The 19,220-nt window shown below is 34.1% G+C and overlaps 1 pseudogene; it reads left to right on the top strand.

Moving 5' to 3' along the window:
* LOC141842442 (uncharacterized) lies at nt 1-18,525 on the top strand (annotated as a pseudogene).
* Nucleotides 18,526-19,220: the final 695 nt, after the last annotated feature.

Raw genomic sequence — 19,220 nt, 5'->3', positions numbered from 1 at the left:
ATGTCTTCTCGTTACCAGTTCGCAAGTACACTGGGACGAAGCGGTCAGGTAAAGAACAGATTGTAGGTTCGGGTGTTAATAGTGAATGAGTGATGCATGCTACTGTTAAGCCTTTGGCATTAATTCTGCTTGCCTTTGGTAGTATGGTGTCTTGCATCTGTGTGTGATAAATAGCGAATGTTTTGATAATGCCGCCCCTTGGTTCGAGCAAAGGAGGATTCATCTTCATTTTGCATCATGAGTGTTTAATAAATACTTATCTTGTTTTTAAATGTTTGACAAATGTGGCTGTTGCTTTATTTTTGTACTTTATTGTTTTCTTCGGCTACTTAAATGAACCTTCTGAGCATTCTTGTTTCAGGAAAGGAAAGTGGCTTCCTTGTACTTTTTATCAAGTATTTGTTACAATTTTGGCCAATTTGGTTATCGTATCAATGAAGTAACAAGCACAAATTTCATGGTATTTTGATCTTAAGACACATTGATAGACATTTTTGCATCGTCCTGAATATTTTGAGATTCTCTTGTTCTTCTTCTTTAGACATTCCATTTTCATGCGTGTCAAACGTTTTAGAAGTAAATGTTTGAATGTGTGTCCTTTAGTTCTCTTCTTAAAACAGTTATCAAAGATTTTCTTTCCAAGAAAGCTACTGTCATGGTAATATGTAGCATTAGCAGCAATCACATAGTTGGGGCGGCTTTATTTTATCCTATAATTTTATGAAATAATAACTGATACTATGGTTCTGATGGCTGTTTGGTAGTGTTAGTGCATAACACTTTTTTTTCTTAAGAAAGGAAACACGTGCATCTTCACCTTAAATAAAACAAAAATCATTGTTATGTCTGTAAATGAGATTTTTCCTCGGGTACTATTAGTTATGAGATTCCTTCTTGGTGCCTTTCAGGTGTATTAATCTAGATATGTTAGTATATTCTAGATGTCTCAATACTCTTAGTTGTTTTTTTAGGAAAATATGACCATGTTTGAGATTATTGATTAATGATTAGGACTCACCTAGAATACTGGGTTTGAGTATGTTTCAAACTTCATTATGACATTACAATCCCAGGGCAAGATCGATGGTTGGTCCACTTAAGAGTTAATTTGGCTAGAGGGGAGGGGTGAATGGTTTGTACCTATAAATAAAAATTTCTCTCGCTTGCAAGACAAGGATGACTAAACATTAGTATTTGCATGAGATGTTTGTGTGTGCTTGATAGTTGGTGTCAAGTATAGATGATGCTGTCATGTGTCGCTTTCATAAAAATTCTACTAAAAAGCATCCCTTTATGAGAGGTAATGGGACAAACCTCTTACATTGAATACAAGTGATCTCTCCTCTCAAATATAAACATTGATATTGTTATTCTAATCTCATATATGAAATAATTTTAAGATTGTAAGATTATTCTAATCTCATATATGATATCTTTCTAATTGTTTTGTCTGGATATTCTAATTTCATTGGTCCTACTGACGCAATTAATACTTGGATTATTCTGATATTGATTTTGACAATTATGCTCTGAATATTGATATTGATGTTATGGTGAGGTAAAAGGGCCTGATGGATGCAGTAAGTAGTGGATGATGGCATCTGATGCCGGTTTACAGTTCATATACGGATCAAAATTTAGTGGGTCATATTTGACCTTTTCAAATAACTTGCATTGTAACTTGATTTCTGTTTCTTAGCTTGTAACATCAATTCCCTTAATTTGTCTTTGTTGCAAATTTCCTTGCCTGCATTTACAGTGAAGACATTTACTCATTTGGGATAGGAATTGATGTTTCAAAATATCTGTTTGATGAATCTTTTATATTGGAACAAAATGTACTGTTGTCACTTGTCTTTTATGCAAATATCCTCGCTTGCATTTATTGCAAAGACTTATTTATTTGGGATAGAAATTGATATTTCAAAATCTGTTTGACGAATATTTTCAGTGGAGTTTATGATATGCTAAGCTCACTGGTTTTCTTTCATCTGTAGGTTGTCAAGAGAACAAGACCTATTTCTGATGGTGCACACTATGATGATGATATGCCTTCCTTAGGCGGCAAACCATCAGTGAGAAAAAGGTTGAAGGGCAATGTAACAATTCCAATTCTCGTAGAAACCATTATGAAAGGAAATGGTGTGGGCTTCAATGAATATATAGTGAAAAAAGATGTTGGGACAAGGAATATATCCACTTGGATAAAAATGCCCTCTTGAGGGAAAGATATTGAAATAATTCTTGTATACATATATGTTCCTCGCTAGAAAATTCAAGAGATACTGAGTATTGCATATCTCATGTTGTTTGTACTATTATCACTTTTGTGCTTTAACATTTTCTTTTGTTCAACTTTTTCCTGCTTTCTACATTTTATAGATAGTTTTCTACTTCCAACCTTGCATGACTGTTGCCTCTGGCTGTAAAACTATTAAAGTTAGCTTCAACTAAGACTGGTTGCCTCAAGTTTATGTCTTGCATGCTCTTTTCAAACACCTATATAAAATATATGGTCCTTGCCCTTGTAGAAGTATATATCTAAATTCAAACACGGCCATCATGTTAGTGATTTTTAAGATTGTAACAATAATTTGCTGGAAATAGAAATAAAAGTAACATTGTTGTTGTGATTTCATTTATACCTATGCTGCTTCTTTATTGAGGAAGCCTTAATTTTTTTGTGGTTTATTCTGGTTTTATTGTCCTAATGTTGACATCAAACGCTATAAGAAAGTTAATGCCTAGATTATTATAAAACAAATGTTACCCTTCTTGAAAAGTTCTATGGTCTTGGAGGTTGTAGCACTTAAAAGTTTGGATTTGTCTTTTGCTTCTCTAAATTTTACCCAGAAAGCTTCAAGGAATAAATTACTGGCTCATTAATCTGAGCTTATGAGAAACAAATTTTGATATTTTAATATGTTACTTATTAAACTTCCATTTATCCTGTACTCAATTTCTGTTTTAAATTTCATTAGGCTGGTTATATTGTTTACATTTTTCAGTCGGAGAACAGAAGGTCATGATTCAAGATTCATGAATAAGAATCGGAGGGACAAGCAGATAAAATCTAGTATCCACTGAATATACTAGGAAACAATTTTTATTTTCTTTTATCTCAACTTTCATCTGCTCTAACATGTTGCTGCCTTAATGCTCAAAGATCATGAGGTTGGTAAAGATGATCTTAGATGGAAGCTTATAAGGAAAAGCTTATCTAGAAGAAAGCATCTTGTGGCTGAAGGACAACATGATGTTGATCTGCGTGACAAGCTATCTAGGAATGTACATGCTTCAAGCAGATCTAATGCCAAACAACAGTCAAAAAAATCAAGTGTCTCAAGCCTTGGGAGAAGAATACCTTCTGCAAGAAGTGTAGATAATTTGCTTGAATTTGATTCACATAGAGAGACATGTTCAGTGGCTTTGGATCAACCAAGGCATAGTTCTCCAGATAGGCTCATCTGTATTCCAAGGCATATTTCTCCTTCAAGAAGATACAGGGAACTAAAGCATGTATCTGGGATAAGATCTCTGGATGCTTCTATGCCTAGTTATCTGACAAATGATGCAGTAGGTAACACTTCTAGAGCTCTTACTATGGCCAAAACTATTTCTGTAGATGCAGGAAAGCTATTAGTTCGAGCTTCTCCACCAGGAGCTATTGTGCAGAGAAACATATATTCGGTAAATCTTTGGTTTTAGTTAATTCTCTCTCATTAGTTTGATTATTTTTTGAACTTACAACTGCAGAAGAAACTCTAAGCATCTAAATCTGATGAATAGTTGTACTTAACAGTTTGCTATAGTTTTGACCAAGCATCAATTAAGTTATACAAGGAACGCCTCTCCTTCTATGTTGGTTTCTTTATGCTTTCAAATTTCAAAATGCATTTCTTTCTGGTGAATAAACAAAAGAATTGAAATTCTATTTTCGGATGAAACATTTATCAGTAAATATTGTCAAGCTTAGAATCTAAGGAGGATGTTTGAGAACTGGGTTGTGAATTGCTTGAATTTCTAACTAAAAATTACACAAACCTACCTGGATTCTTCCAACTGTTTGAGGGAAGAAGTTTGGATTAACTTAAGCACACACTATTACAATGTTTATAGTAGAGAAAGCATGCCTAATATTTGTTTCAAATGAAGCACAAAATGGTTTTAGTATCAAAAAACTTTTTGCATTACTTTTTGTTGCCTTCCTATCCTGGTCATAAGCAAAAAATAATTTCTTGTATGCATGTAACTGTAATGAGTTAAATATACCCATTAATTGTTATTTGCCTCATTAACAGAGTTGAGAGAAAATATCTAGAGCCTCTTCCAAGGATTGAAGTGTCGAGTTGTACGGTTGGCGCATGTGGAATTTATCATTCCGCTCACCAAGTGACACGTGAGATGACTTTGGCACGATGGCATGGGGTAGAACGATAGAAACAAAAAGAGAGAAAAGAGATTCTGAGAGAGAGTAGGGAGGAGACGAGAGGAGTATTATAGTTGAGCAATAATAGGAATTAGAGAGAGAGAGACAAGAGAGATCGAGGAGAGAAAGGAGAGAGAAGGAGAAGAGTACTAGAGAGATAGGCGGCTAGTAGCGGACGGGTGATAGTTAACAACGAGTGGATCATGGGTGCTATGTCGGGCAAAAAGAATCCAGGAGAGGGAGAAAATGTTTGGAGAGAAAAAGGAAGATGATTAAATAATTTCTACCCTTTTAATAATATTATTGCCTAATTAACTAGAATTACGGAGAGAGATTGAGGAGAGAAAGGAGAGAGGAGAAGAGTACTAGAGAGACAGGCGGTTGGTGGCGGACGAGTGATAGTTAACGAGTGGATGATGGGTGCTATGTTGGGCAAAAAGAATCCAGGAGAGGGAGAAAATGTTTGGAGAGAAAAAGGAAGATGATTAAATAATTTCTACCATTTTAATAATATTATTGGCTTAATTAAATAGAATTACAGAGTATCCCATACATATAAACTTGATTGATGTATAAAGAGACCAAAATAAATTTAAATCAAGCCTGGTTTGAACCCACATTATCCTAATCATCATGGTTACTTGATGGGCTCCATCATACCTTAAATTAGTTTCTACTCAATTCCAAAACATCTGATTTAGGATAATTAGTCATTAGAAAATTTTAAATTTAAAATGTAAAAAAATTACATAGGATAAAATTTGGTATTTAATATTAGAAAAGTTTGTTTTTATTTTTTTTCTATTTTGACTTTTATGACATTGAAAGATCATGAGAACAAACGACGAAATGACGATATCATTTTGAGTTCTCCTCTTTTGTCTATTCTTTCAGCTTTGTTTTGAGTATAAAAAATCATGTATAGTTTGATTTGATGCTTTGATTAAATGAAAATTTTGTTTAATCAAGTTAAGAAAATAATTTATTAATTTTATTTTTCATTTATTTCATTAGAATATTATTGAAGGTATATAATTATTACAATAGGTGTACACTGTATGAATCAAATTATATATTTTTCTAAAAAAATCTATTTAGTTCAATTTGAAGGCATAAAGAATTTTTAAATTCGAATTTTATTTTATTGAAAAAATTTTGAGTTAAAAAATCTCAAATTTGATTAATTCCAGTCAAATTTCATACTTTATCATTTTAAAGAAATTTTATACATACAATTAAATAAATTTAATTATGAAATTTAAAATTTAATTTAAGCTTAAAATATACTACATTGCATCCAAATTTGAAAAATCTTGTATTTCTTTATTTTTCATCCATATTTATGTGAAAGAAACAAAATCAAATTGACTAAATGATGCAAAAGCATCCAGCAGCACGGTTAGTTTATGTCCTCTGATACAGTTATATTCCTCTCTGAGCTGTGATGAGAAGAAATCGAGGTTACCAACCTCCCTTTTGGGTCTTGAAGAAGGACGATTGAGACTACCGACAAGGAAGATGATCAACCCGTGATCTCTTAATGTAGTTGGCACGGTAGGATTGCGGCACTATGGTTCACTCGAACCGGATTATCAGAATTCTAGATTTGGCCTTTAATTTTTTCTTTTATTTGTTTTAAATTTTTAGGATTAGTTTTCTTTTCTAAAAATTAGTTTAGATTTTATCTTTTTTTATTTATTAGTTTTTTTTTCTAAATGTGAGTTTAGATTTTTTTTCTCTTTTTCTTTTTTTTTCTTTTTCTTCGTTTAAACTTTTTCTTATTTCTTAGGATATTTACACAGGGTTAGGGCTTTTGTAAAGGAAGTTTTGGTTAATAATATTTTCAGTAGTGTCGTTTATTTTCCTATCTCTTAGTATTCTTTTGAATCGACAGGTTTTAAACGATTGATTTTCGACGTTCGCAGTCGATTAACGAAATCAATACAGCTTGCAGGATAATCATTATCCCGTCTGACATCAGTTGGTATCAGAGCTCTTAGATCTGATTAATCGTCGTCGTGATCGTGGTTATAACAGGTAGGCTCCGGCTGAGGAAGCCTCGCACCATGATCGTAGCATCCGAGATGAGATACTACAAGATCTACTGAGACAAGTTCACAAAGTTATCCTAGTGTCTAGTAGCGTAAGATTGTAAGTTCTTTTATTCCTTTTTTGAAAAATTTTTAATTTCTAATTGAGGAGAGATGTCGAAGCGTAAGCTTAGTTTTGAGAGCTTTGGGATCAACCGCTCGGCCACCTACAATTTCGAGGGAACGTCGGCTCCACAATGCCTCTACATCCCCCCTTCCTCTTACGATGACGAAGACAACCATGAAGATGCAAACCTCAACAACATCAAGTACGATCAGTCCTCTCTTGATCATCTGATCACAGGAGGCGGCGGAAAACAACGACAAAATCAAAATATTTGGTAATCCAGTTTATGACGATGCTGACGAAGAGGAGATAGACCTAGACAAAGTGTTGATTGAAGACTAGAAGCTCACTTTGTCCGACGACAATCAACAGCCTGGTTCATCTATCGACGAAACCCCAGTCTCCATCGTCTCACCTTGTATTGACTTGGTGCCCTAATTTATTCAGCATGACGAAGACGAGACCGATTCAATTGGTGAGCCAGTATATGACAAGATATTTTATGGTGATGATTGTGAGATTTTGATCATTCATGAGATTCTAGATGACAGATTATCTAAGGATGCAGTGCATGTTCCATAAGAAGTACGACAGTCGCTTAGAGATTTGACTGAGTTAATGTCAGAAGATCTTCCTCCCATTCTACCACTTACGAGATGACTTTTGATTCATCAGCACTTGAGAACTTTTGATCTTGAAGACACTACCCTGAACTCGAGGACGAGTTCTTTTCAACCAGGGGCGTCTGATGCAGAAGCATCTAGCAGCACGACTAGTTTATATCCTCCGATACAGTTATATTTCCCTTCGAGCTCTGACGAGAAGAAATCGAGACTACTAGTCTCCCTTTTGGGCTTTGAAGAAGGATGATTGTGACTACTGATAAGAAAGATGATCAACTCGTGACCTCCTGATGCAGTTGGCACGATAAGATTTTGACACCATGGTTCACTTGAACCGGATTGTCAAAATTCTAGATTTGGTCTTTAAACTTTTTCTTTTATTTGTTTTAGATTTTTAGAATTAGTTTATTTTCTAAAAATTAGTTTAAATTTTATCTTTTTTTATTTATCAGTTTTCTTTTCTAAATGTGAGTTTAGATTTTTTAAAATTTTTTTCTTTTTTTCCCATTTCAATTTTTTCTTATTTCTTAGGATATTTAAACAGGATTAGGGCTCTTGTAAAGGAAGTTTTGGTTTAATAATATTTTCGGCAGTCCGTTTATTTTCCTATCTCCTGGTATTCTTTTGAATCATCAGGTTCTAGACGATTGATTTTCGATGATCGCAATTGATCAACGAAATCAATATAGCCTGCAAGATAATTGCTATCCTATCCGGCGTTACTAAACGATAGAGTTTTGAATTTGCTTACTTCATTTAAGAGCTTTATTTAGGTTTCGTCAAAGAAAATATAAGAAATAAAGTGATAGTTAATACTCACATTTCCTCCAAGTGCTCATGAATTCATTTTAAAAACAATTTACGTAATTCATTTAAACAAAATTAGATTTTTAATTTTGTTTAAATGAATAAAAGTCCCTCTTCAAGTCTGCTGGTGGTCTCATTTTCTTGTTACTCATTTTGGCATTATACTTGCAAATGTTGAATAGATTATGTGTAAATCATTATGAAACGAAATAAATATACAATAATTACTCAAATTAAAAATTAAAACTTGTTTGGTTACAAGCATGCTTAACTATGAAGATCGACATGATTAAATTAATTAACAAATATAAACAAAGAATAAACATATATTAACAATCTAATTAATTATTAAGTAAAAAATTAATTATAATAAAAAGTTAATTGTGATTATTGATAATTCTAATTGTGTGTAGAAACCATTTTGACATTACATGATACAGTACTGAAATCGTATCATTTCGTCTAGACATTGAAACTCCGACACTTATTAAAATTTTAAACCTTGCTCCTTCTAATGCAATGCTATCCCTTATTTTGAAAGATCACTAGTTCCAAATTGATATTTTTAATATCCCACATGATCTTACATAGAATGGATGTGGCAATATAACATGGCTAATGTAAATACCATGAACTATTATCTGCATTAACAGTAGATAAACAAATTAAGTGTAGCCAAGAAAGAAGTTAACTAATGCAGGTAAAGGTGATTTTGAACTAAAATGGAAACAATTCAACTGGTTAAATTCCTTTTCCTTTGCAGTGAAAGATCTTTATTGGTTAACATTTTGTCTATTTTTTAAGGTATCATTTAGAAGTGGATTCAATTTTGTTTCTTTTCATTTAATACATCATACAGATGCTAGCGAATCTCATATATTATCTCACTGGAAGGTTCCATATATTGGTCATACATATATACTTCAGAAAGCTCATGCTTGTTGAAGTGCATGTCTATGCTTCATCTGCTGAGGCTTAATGGCTAATAAGTTGTATATGCACCTCTTAGATGATGAATTTATACAACGCTAGTTCTCATTGGTTAAGAAACTTTTTTTTAAGCACAAAATCAATGTAGGTCTTTATAAGATCGATCTTAGCATCCAGAGGTTGGATGAAGAGACTGATCTGTTATTCCAAGGATGGTTCATCTTGTAATTGATGGTGGAAGAAGTAGAATTTTTTGGTGGAGGTAGTTTCTTATTGGTTAATATGATTAATGATTGTATTATTGGAGTTTCGTGTCATTCTGTAATTTCTGTGGATGTGGCGTACAAATTTTATTTAAGATTTTCATGTTGACAAGAATTGTTTTGCCATTAGGGGTGTTAGCACTTGTCGATATCTTAACTGTGCCATCTAAATTATGTTTAAAATTTTCAACAGGATTGGTCAATTGCCATGCCTTTATGCATAATCATAGTTGGCAAAATCAACTAATATTGATGTGGATCACCTGAGTTGAATCAGTATCATCAAATGTTGATCAATTCTTTTTGTAAAATCAACACGTCGTAGATTCATGAGAATTGCAGGGAAAACTAGAGACTCAAAAAAAAAAAAGCTACGAATTAGTTAGATTTCATTGGAGAATTATTTGAATTAATTAGAATTCACTCAAATTAAGATTGAAAATGGATGGAATTGAATTAAATTTGGTCATATTGGGATGTCTTTGAAAAACTCTGCCGATCTTGCGCTCTGACTGATTTTCCAATTTAATTCATAGGGAACTTGCATGGGAAGGAGATTGACTTTATTGCCACATGAATTGCTTAGTTTTGGCACAACTTGATTAACCTAAAATATGATTCTATTATTAGCTATAACTATTTTTATTATTCAGTAATTTTATGTTATTAAATATAACATTATCTGTACATTGTATGAGTAATAATTTGATGTGTAGTGGCACATAATTAGCATTTGTTAAAGATTTTAGAGCATCTTTTGTAATCCCATCTATAAAATAATTTTATTACATCTCTCTGTCTCTCGCTTTTTTTTTTTTTGAATTTTCCTTCCTATTTCATCAATCCTACCATTGTGATAGTACTGATTCTTTGATTGTTTTATTATCCTATATGATACCGATTTGACAACCATGGAATAATCCTACAACTGTCGCCAAAATAATTTTTTCCCTCTAACATTTTTAGTTATGAGAACAAAGTGCTTATTGTTTCCAAATATTTTTCGGTTTGCCCTTTTTGTCAATTGTTTTTATATTTTATGTATCTTCTATTCAAGCTACTTAGCTCCAATAAAATGAGATAAGATTTCCTCGTTTTGTGCTTTGCATCTGATTGCACCTTATGCATATAATGGTGTATTTGTTGACTGATTGAAGATTTTACATGTGACAACTTGCGAGGATAGTTATAATAGCCTGCAGTAGGTGCTTATTATTTTCTGCAACAATGTTCATTATGTTCATTGCCTAATTATATTATTATTGGCAGACAACCATTTACAAATTGCTACTTGCTTTGTACAGCCTAGGGAACCTCTTACAGTTGGTGACCTGCTAATATCACTTGGTCTGGATAAGTATGCCATACTTTTCCAATCAGAAGAGGTATTATCATCTGTTAAAGTTCTTTGTTAGATTTTCTTCATTATGTTATATGCCTGGTATTTTATTTATATATTTCTATGACTCATAAGAATTTGCAATATGTTCATGTGATTTTACTGTTGTTTTCCTTTGCTTTATATTGTCTGCAATGACAGTACTTAATAGTACAATAATAGTTCTTTGGGATTTTGATGCTATTTTTTCTTGATTGCTTTTGGAAGTATATACTGTTGTACCATGCCATTTTAGCTTTTCTGTATAGTTGCATGGCACCATGCCATTTTATGTCTTGTCATCATGCAAATTCTGTTGTGTGCGTAAATTCTATTAACATGCACATATGTAAAGATGTCTATCCATGTATGTATATTAATGTTTAGGTATGAATATTTTCAAAGGCACTTTTGATTGGAAATTCTTTCTAAAACAACCAACAAATTTTGCTCAAACATAATACATGAAATCATGCCTAGTTGTACTAAGTTGTACATCTAAACATTTAATTATTTGTATGAATACAATTAATTTTTCAGTCCATTCTAATAAAAGACAAAGTGAACACAAATAACAATGGCTAAAAGTATTTTGTAACAAAATTAAAATTATTTGCATTTTGTACCAAAGTTGAATTAAAAGTACAGTTTTGAGTTCTCCAATAGCTTACATAATATTAGCATTTCGTAAATGTACATGACTATTGTTTGCCTACACTGTGTTAGAGCTGTTCTGTTATTATTGAGAATTATCAAGCCATATTAGATGTTGAATAGGCTTTGTCCTACATTGAGATTTAGCTATAGTGCTTACTTGTATTTGAGTTTTATGTATCATATAATAATATTATCTTAAGAAATGCTATACAAAAATGTATCCTCTGAATCTAGTACCAGAGTTGGAATATGCTCCTAGTGTTAGGGTTTTTTTTTTCTTCTCTGTTTCCTCAATCCTGGGAGAACCACAAAGTTTGACTGAGTGTGTGATCTACCCTCCCTCCACCACCATCTTAAAGCCTGATTTTCTTTCTCCTCCCTTTGTGCTTATTCACCACCAATTTGAAGAGGGCACTACCTACCTTGCCTCTGAAGTATCAGAGCTAGCTTCTACTCATCGTGGTTAATAACTCTTCTACATGACTAAAAGATATGCTTCAACAATAATAGAGGTCTTTGAGCCTTTGAGCCAGGATGGATTTTTGGATCAAGGCTCAACCTTGCCTTACGCACAAGCCCGCCAGTCCCTACCAACATGCCACACGAACTACCCATCAAGGTCCAACCTACTATCCTGCACTCCTCAACAATGCAACTTTCTTTGAGTATACATCCACAATGGTATACAACAATGCAACTTTTTTTGAGTATACATCCACAATGGTATGCAATTTGTTTGCTTACTTATCCTCCACCTTTGTTGCCTTCTTTATGGCGTGACCCCATGGAACTCTCCTTGCAGATGGTCTTCCTCCATGCCTTTCCTCTTCTCTTTCCTCATTGGTTTTTGTTTTTGTAGACAAGCGCATGACCAACTGCTGCTAGCTTTACTGTCATGGTTGAGCACACCTTGCGGTGAAGGTTCATGCTGCCAAATCCATTGGCAGTGGTTGAAATGGCAATTCCTATCTTATTCTGCCTTGTCCGGGTCCAAGACCAAGGCCAATAGGATCCCATACAGGTAGGGTCTACTCAAAAGAAACAATATGGGAGACTGCATAGTGGTTTGGTTATTGCAGAAGAGTTTCATCGGCTCCACGGGACGATGATCTAACTCAGCTGAGTATTATTTGACTAAAATAAGTTCACATGTTGCTAATATCATTACTTTACATTTTGCCTCAACACTTGATTTGACTACTACATCTTGATTCTTCCTTTTCCAAGAAATTAAGGTACCACCTAGGACACGTGAGCCTAAAGTAGTTGACTGCAAATAAGATGTGTCTTGTGATTATAAGGTAATTTAGTTTTCCCATTAATCTTTGTACTTTTCAAGATCAGTTAATGGCTCTTCTATACAGGTACTAACTTTGACATTTGGGTCCATGGGAATAGCAACTGGTTTATTACCTAATATGCCATTTTCCTTAAGTCAAGTGCATATTTGTCACTAACAGATGTAGATATCTTCCCCTAAATGCGTCCACTTCTATACCAAAAAATTACTTGAGGTCATCTAAGTCCTTAGTTTGTAAATGTTGGTGAAGGTGCTCTTTAGTTGTGCAATTGCAACTGCATCATCCTCGATAATAATAATGTTGTCCATTAGAAAAATAAGAAGAATGCATTCCCTAATTAAGAGAGAAAACGAATAATTGAGTGATCTGCTTTGCTTCTGATCATGCTTAGGATATTGCTTTCACCGTAGAGAGATTGCTTTGAGCAATAAATGTGGAATTTGCTCCATATAAAATTCTTTTGAGAGATTGCCATAAAGGAAAAGATTCTTAATTTCTAGTTGATGAAGGATTTGTGAAAAATAGCTGTTAGTGTGATGAAAAATCTGAACTAATTTTGGCCATTGGAGGAAGTGTCCAAATTGTTCATTTCATAAACTTGAGGAATTCTTTAGCCACCAAATGAGCCTTTGGGTAGTTTATACTTTATAGTGCCATTAGGAGAATATTTAATTGTGAAGAGCCACTTCCAATCTATTATAGTGAGTAATCAGTTCCCAAGTGTAATTAGAGTAAAGGGTGTTCATCTCTTCAATCATTGCTTAATGATAGTTGGAATTTGAAAGAGCTTATGGGACATGCCTTTAACTGATAAGTGATAAATGAGATCAATTGGCTAAACATTAATAGGACTAGTTGGTGGTATGAGTGTAGAGAAAAAGGATATGCTACCTCAAATGTGTTAAAAGGTCCTTGAATCTAAAATCCATGAAGAGGATCCAATTGTGTGAAAAAATAAACAATTGATATAATTCTATTAATTGACGGTAATGTTGTAACATTGGTAGGAATGATAGTCACAAATGGAGTTGGATTTCTGAGGTCATAGAATAAGCCTGGGGTTGTTCTTCCTCTGGTCATGCTACAAAATGCTGCTATTGTCGGAGATGAGGAGATAGGTTAAAGTCCTTCGAACCTATAGTGTTTGCAGAAGTGGGTGTTCTTCCTCTTTTGTTTCCAAGCAGCTTTTGTTGGCATGATAGTCACAAATGGAGTTGGATTTATGAGGTCATAGAATAAGCCTGGGGTTGTATGGAACAAAATCTTCTGCTGTGGCGAGACAGTGAGGCTTCTGATGGAGACAGAGGTGAAGTCTGGTCATGCTGCAAAATGCTCGCTATTGTTTGTGGGTGAATGTGATAATAATTGCAAGAGACAGCAACTGGAGAGTGATGGGGTGTTGCTGTGGATGAACGATGTTGTTGCAAGGGTAACAACTGTGGCATTGATTGAAGGCTCTATTGGCGAGGAGGTGGTGGAGGAGGATGCACTAAAACTTGTGTGGGCACTATATTGACGCGAGAAGTCAGTTATGGAGGATGCATGCAACAGGGCAATGCAAGAAGCCGCTTGTGGAGGATGCATGCGTTGGGGCGATGCAAGGATCCACTCATAGATAGTCTGAAATGTTAGACTCAAGCAAAAGACAATGAGATCGCATGTGAGTGTGGACAAATACTCACGTGGAGAATGATTACAATATAATATTACAAATAGGTCCTGACTATTGAAGTATTTATATCTTGATCCCTATTTATGTATCTAACAATTTTATCTTCTCACCCTTTTGCAACACTTTGGTTTCAATTATTTGCAACTTGGAAAGGAGGTTACTTTTTGTCCTCTTACAATACCTCTTCTTCTATCATTCACTATGAAATCACTTATAATCTAGAGCCACTTTTCAACCATTACATTAGTATTGTGTCTTCATTTTCATCATCTTCAAGTTTCTTGGGTTTTCTTTTTTATGGGGTTCTTTTTCTTGTTTATGTAACAAGCTAGAGCACATATAATGGGAAAAATTAAGGAAGAAGGTCATACCAAATCTGTTAAAGATCATTGCTAAGTTGGTGTTTTGCAAATTTGTTTATTAAAGATGCCATCAACTTTAGTCCAGTTCTCATATCTTTAAAGATAGATCAGATTGTCACAACATCAAACTTTTCATTTCCACTGCACTAGTATTTTTTTCCTTCGGTTTCATCATCTTCAAGAGTTTTAGTCAATCTTATTTTCTGTTTTTGTGAGTTTTTTTTTTCTATTTCATGTAACAGACTAGACATAGATAGCTTAATATCCATGCTCTGGCTTTAGAAGTTTCAGAATTATGAAGAATTACTAGTCATAATTACATGTTGATAGGTGCAGTCCCGCATGAGATATAGTAATATTGTATTATGTTTTGAGTTATATATATAGTAATAGTTCTGTGTTAATAATGACCATACTTATTTTCTCTCTCTCAACTTACTGACTAATGCTTGCACGCATGTTACTACCGAAAGGAACAAACACTTTCTCATTATTTTTGGCATTCTGGTAAATTAAATTGGAGCTAAATTTCTTATTAAGAGTTCCTTAAATACTATATAACAGTCAACAGGGATGATGCTTAAGAATTAAATAATAGAATGTCAAGCTTATATTCTTCAATACTACATCTGGTTTCAGGTGGATATGACTGCATTAAGGCAGATGGGAGACAATGACCTAAAAGACATGGGAATTCCCATGGTAATTATTTTTTCTGTCCATTTTCTTTGATGGTATTTTGTTTGCATTGTTGCACAGATTTTATATAGTTAATTTTCTACTTTGCTTGAATGGCTTGGTTTTCAGTTGTGTATTTACAGTTTGATAAGGGAATACTAGGCTGATTCATAAATCTGTTCCCTTGATTGGTTACTGTTAGTGGCTCTTAAAACTGAACCTCTTTATGATGAGATAGCTAGTATTTTCCAGCCTAAATAATCATATACTTGAATTATTTGCTTCATTTGAACAATAATTTCTACTTGCTTAAATAAAATTCTAATGTTAATTCAGTAACCCAGTGGTAATTAAGTGGTGTTTTACCCAACCAATGTGGGATGTCTTTGTTGAACTTTAAGTAAGACTATATCCGTCAAATTGGAAGACAACAATAGTTAGCACTTCCAAGTTTTAGGGATCAATCATCCAAATTTCAGTTCCTTTTTATTTTCACCGCATAGATATTTAGATTTGACATTTGAGAAAGAATGCTAGAAGCAAAAAAGTAATGATTTTATGGATTTGCAGGGCCCATTGTCTTCCCTCCCCTCTTCCCCTTCAACCAAAGATCTAATAGTTTTTTTTTTTTTTTAGTTGGAACAAATAAATTGCTTCTGTATGATATTCTGCATTAGATTATGGCATTGAACTTAGCAAGATCAATAAGGTGGAAATTGACTAACAAATGTATTATGCAAGAGATGACAACACAATATCACATTTCTGCTGCATCATGTAAGAGATTGTTGGGACCGATGCGAGCTAGAGGGGTGGTGAATAGGTCTTTTCATGTCAATTAGGTTGTGCAATTGAAATTTAAAGCAAAATTGACATCACAAATACAACACCAAGATTTACTTGGTTTTCAGTCTCCTAAGGCTATTACATCCAAGGTCTAATCCTAGCGTTCTACCATCACTAATCTCTTCTCCTTCTCGGATACCTTCAAAAGCAAATACAATGAAAGTAAATTACTTTATAAGAGTCTTGCTTTGGATTATCTCTTGATGGCTCGAAAATGCAGTAACACTTTGTTCTCAAACCCTTAAGAATTGACTTCTTCAATCTTCCTCAAAACCCTCTTTTATAGATTGTCATCGGGCTAATTTCTATCTATCAATCGATTGCCTTCTCCCATCAGTCAATTGATCCCTTGCAGTTTCGACTGTTGCTCTGACTTGCCAGTTCAACGACTCTATCCATCTCAGCATTAGTTGATTGCCCATTACCGTCAGTCGAGTCCTGTAGTTGAGTTCTGAATTCTTTGTTCGCTAAAACAGTAACATCAGTCGACTACTAATCCCTAGCAGTCAATTGATCATGACTAGTCAAGTTGAACAATTGATTTCCTAACTTTCTGTTTGCTATAGTAACACTATCAGTCGATTGATCAAATCTATCAATCGACTATTATTGTAGCAGAACATGGTTCACGGTTGAGTTCAAACTCTCTGTCTATTGTTACAGTATCAAATAGTCAATTGATCAAACCCATCAATCAACTGTTACTATAATAAAATCCTAAACCTCATTACTGTAGTAGAAATGCTAAACTCTATTACTGTTGTAAATCCTAAAACACCCGTCAAACCTCAATTTTGAGGTTTAGAGTCCATCGGTCGATTGATATTTCTGTTTCAGCTTTACTAAAGCTGAATTCTCGTCTTGCCTGGTATCTGGTTGACCTCAATCTACCAGGAGTTTCTTTGCTCGATATTCGATCAACTTTGACCTGCCAAGACTTCACCGTTGCCTAACATCTGGTCAACCTTGTTTTGTCGGGACTTTCCATCATCACCAAGTGTTCAGTCCTCTAGGACCTACGACTTTGCTCTTGCCAACTCCCTGTTGGACTTTCAACTATAAGTGTTTGATCAACTGTGATCTACTTGGACTTCTTGTCTTGCCAACTCCCTATTGGACTTTTGGTTGTCAAATGTCTGGTCAACCGTGACCTATTTGGACTACTCGCCTTGTGTCAACTCTCTGTTGAATTTTCGATCGTCAAGTGTTCGGTCATCTGTGACTCACTTGGATTTTTATTTTGTCAACAAATTATTTATCAATTAAGTATCTGGTCAACCTTAACCTACTTGACATCTCACTCCACCAACTAACATATTGATCAAACATCGAAACTCAACTCGAACTTGGCCAACCTTAATTAGAAGTCAATTGCATCAATAGCGATGATTGTACTGTGTGAACAGAAGAAAAGTGATTACAATTATTTGCATCTTGATTTGCCGTGTTGAGAAAGCGCGTATGTAGTTTATTATACAAGATAAAAGTTTTCAGATTTAAATTCTATGACTAAAAAAAACTATTTTTGGCCATATTTCTGTTGAAAATTTGATCAAATATCGTTTCCTTTTAACATTTTTTCTTCAACAGTGTAAAAAATCTACTTGTTCTGTTTATTAATTCAATTGTGTGGTTATCTAGTTCTGGTTTGTTTACAAAATCTGTGAAATCTGGACACTGAGATTCTTTAACTAGCCGCTTGCAATACTTACTTTCATGCCTGATGATTTAATCTGAAATATATGATTACTGTTTTTCTCTTCCAAAGGTCCTTGAATGCCTCTTGCACTTGTACATTGTTAAGCATAAAAGAAGAAATAACATCAGACAACGAACCATATCTGCATACTTTTCATATCTCATATGCCAGAAGCAGTTAATTTGGAAAAATATTGATGTCACATCTCGACGAGGGAGCACTCTTGAATCATTATAGATTGGCGAGCTATCATTTAACTTAGTACCTAGCACTTGTTCTTTGATTTTCTATAAATGGCCTACATTTATATTTATTTTTTTCCCTCGATATTGCAATTGTTTTTCAATATTTGTTACTGATTCTAATGTTAGCTATTTGCGCGTGTAGGGACCAAGGAAGAAAATTTTGCTTGCAGTTTTATCTCATACAAAACTCCATCAACAACGCTAACTTCTCCCTCATACTTGATCAATTTTGCCTCGTTCATTGCCATGGTTGTTCATATCGAACTGTAGGGCTTTGATCCCAGAATTGGTTACTGTGTCACTCATCTTCAGTGAAAGTTCAAAGTTTTGTCATTTCAAAAGTCGTGTTGTGCTCAGCATCACCTGTGGAGTAATTACAAATCGGAAATCTTCACAGGTTCCAAATTTATCAGGCTTGTTTATTCTTAGCATTCACATTTCCTTGTCGCAACTCTTTGAGTCGACCAGCTCCATTCAAACTCAGCCTTTTGTAATATAAATGTTAGGCTCAACTTTCTGCTCTCTTTATGGGTTTTGAGCATGTTTGAATGGACAACATGAAAGTTCCTTGATATCATTAATTGAGAAAACAAGAGTCAAACTCCATGTTTCAATCTACAAACCAAGTGTTTTTTTACCTCTATCTCACCTTGCTGGATGCTGAACTTTCCTATCTAAAATCTATAGCTTAACTAGCTGCGGGACCCACTAACCAAGCTTTTTAGCTAACTTGTTTATTATTGCTAGGTTGAACTCCAATTTATTCATAAAGAGTTTTTTTTCTTCCTTTAAAGCATTCTATGTAGAGATCTCATCATCATGAGTGATTCAAATATTGTGAACATATGAAATGTCTTTGTGAAAATCGAATTCTTATTACATAAGAGTCCATTCTACTCGCTTGCTATTTTCTGTAAAAAAATGATAAATCCGTCACCTTAGCAGTTTCACACGGTCGGTTCCACGATTATCAGTGAGGAGATAAATCAAGAAATTGCAATTGGCCACGAAATAAGGGTATTGTTTGACTTTGTCGAGATTTGAATCTTTATCTTCTTCTACAAATCTGTTCCGTCGTAACCAATTCAGTTATGTTAAGCATTCTACTGCTTACTTCTTCTGCAAAAAGTAGAATCCGTCACTAAACGGTCCCATACGGTCGGTCCCATGACC

The sequence above is a fragment of the Curcuma longa genome, chromosome 11, assembly GCF_044706935.1.
Source record: "Curcuma longa cultivar G26 ecotype Majalengka, Jawa Barat chromosome 11, ITB_CL_G26_1.1, whole genome shotgun sequence".
NCBI classification, from domain to species: domain Eukaryota; kingdom Viridiplantae; phylum Streptophyta; class Magnoliopsida; order Zingiberales; family Zingiberaceae; genus Curcuma; species Curcuma longa.
The sequence above is the reverse complement of the archived record's forward strand: the minus strand, read 5'-3'. Positions and strand labels throughout refer to the sequence as shown.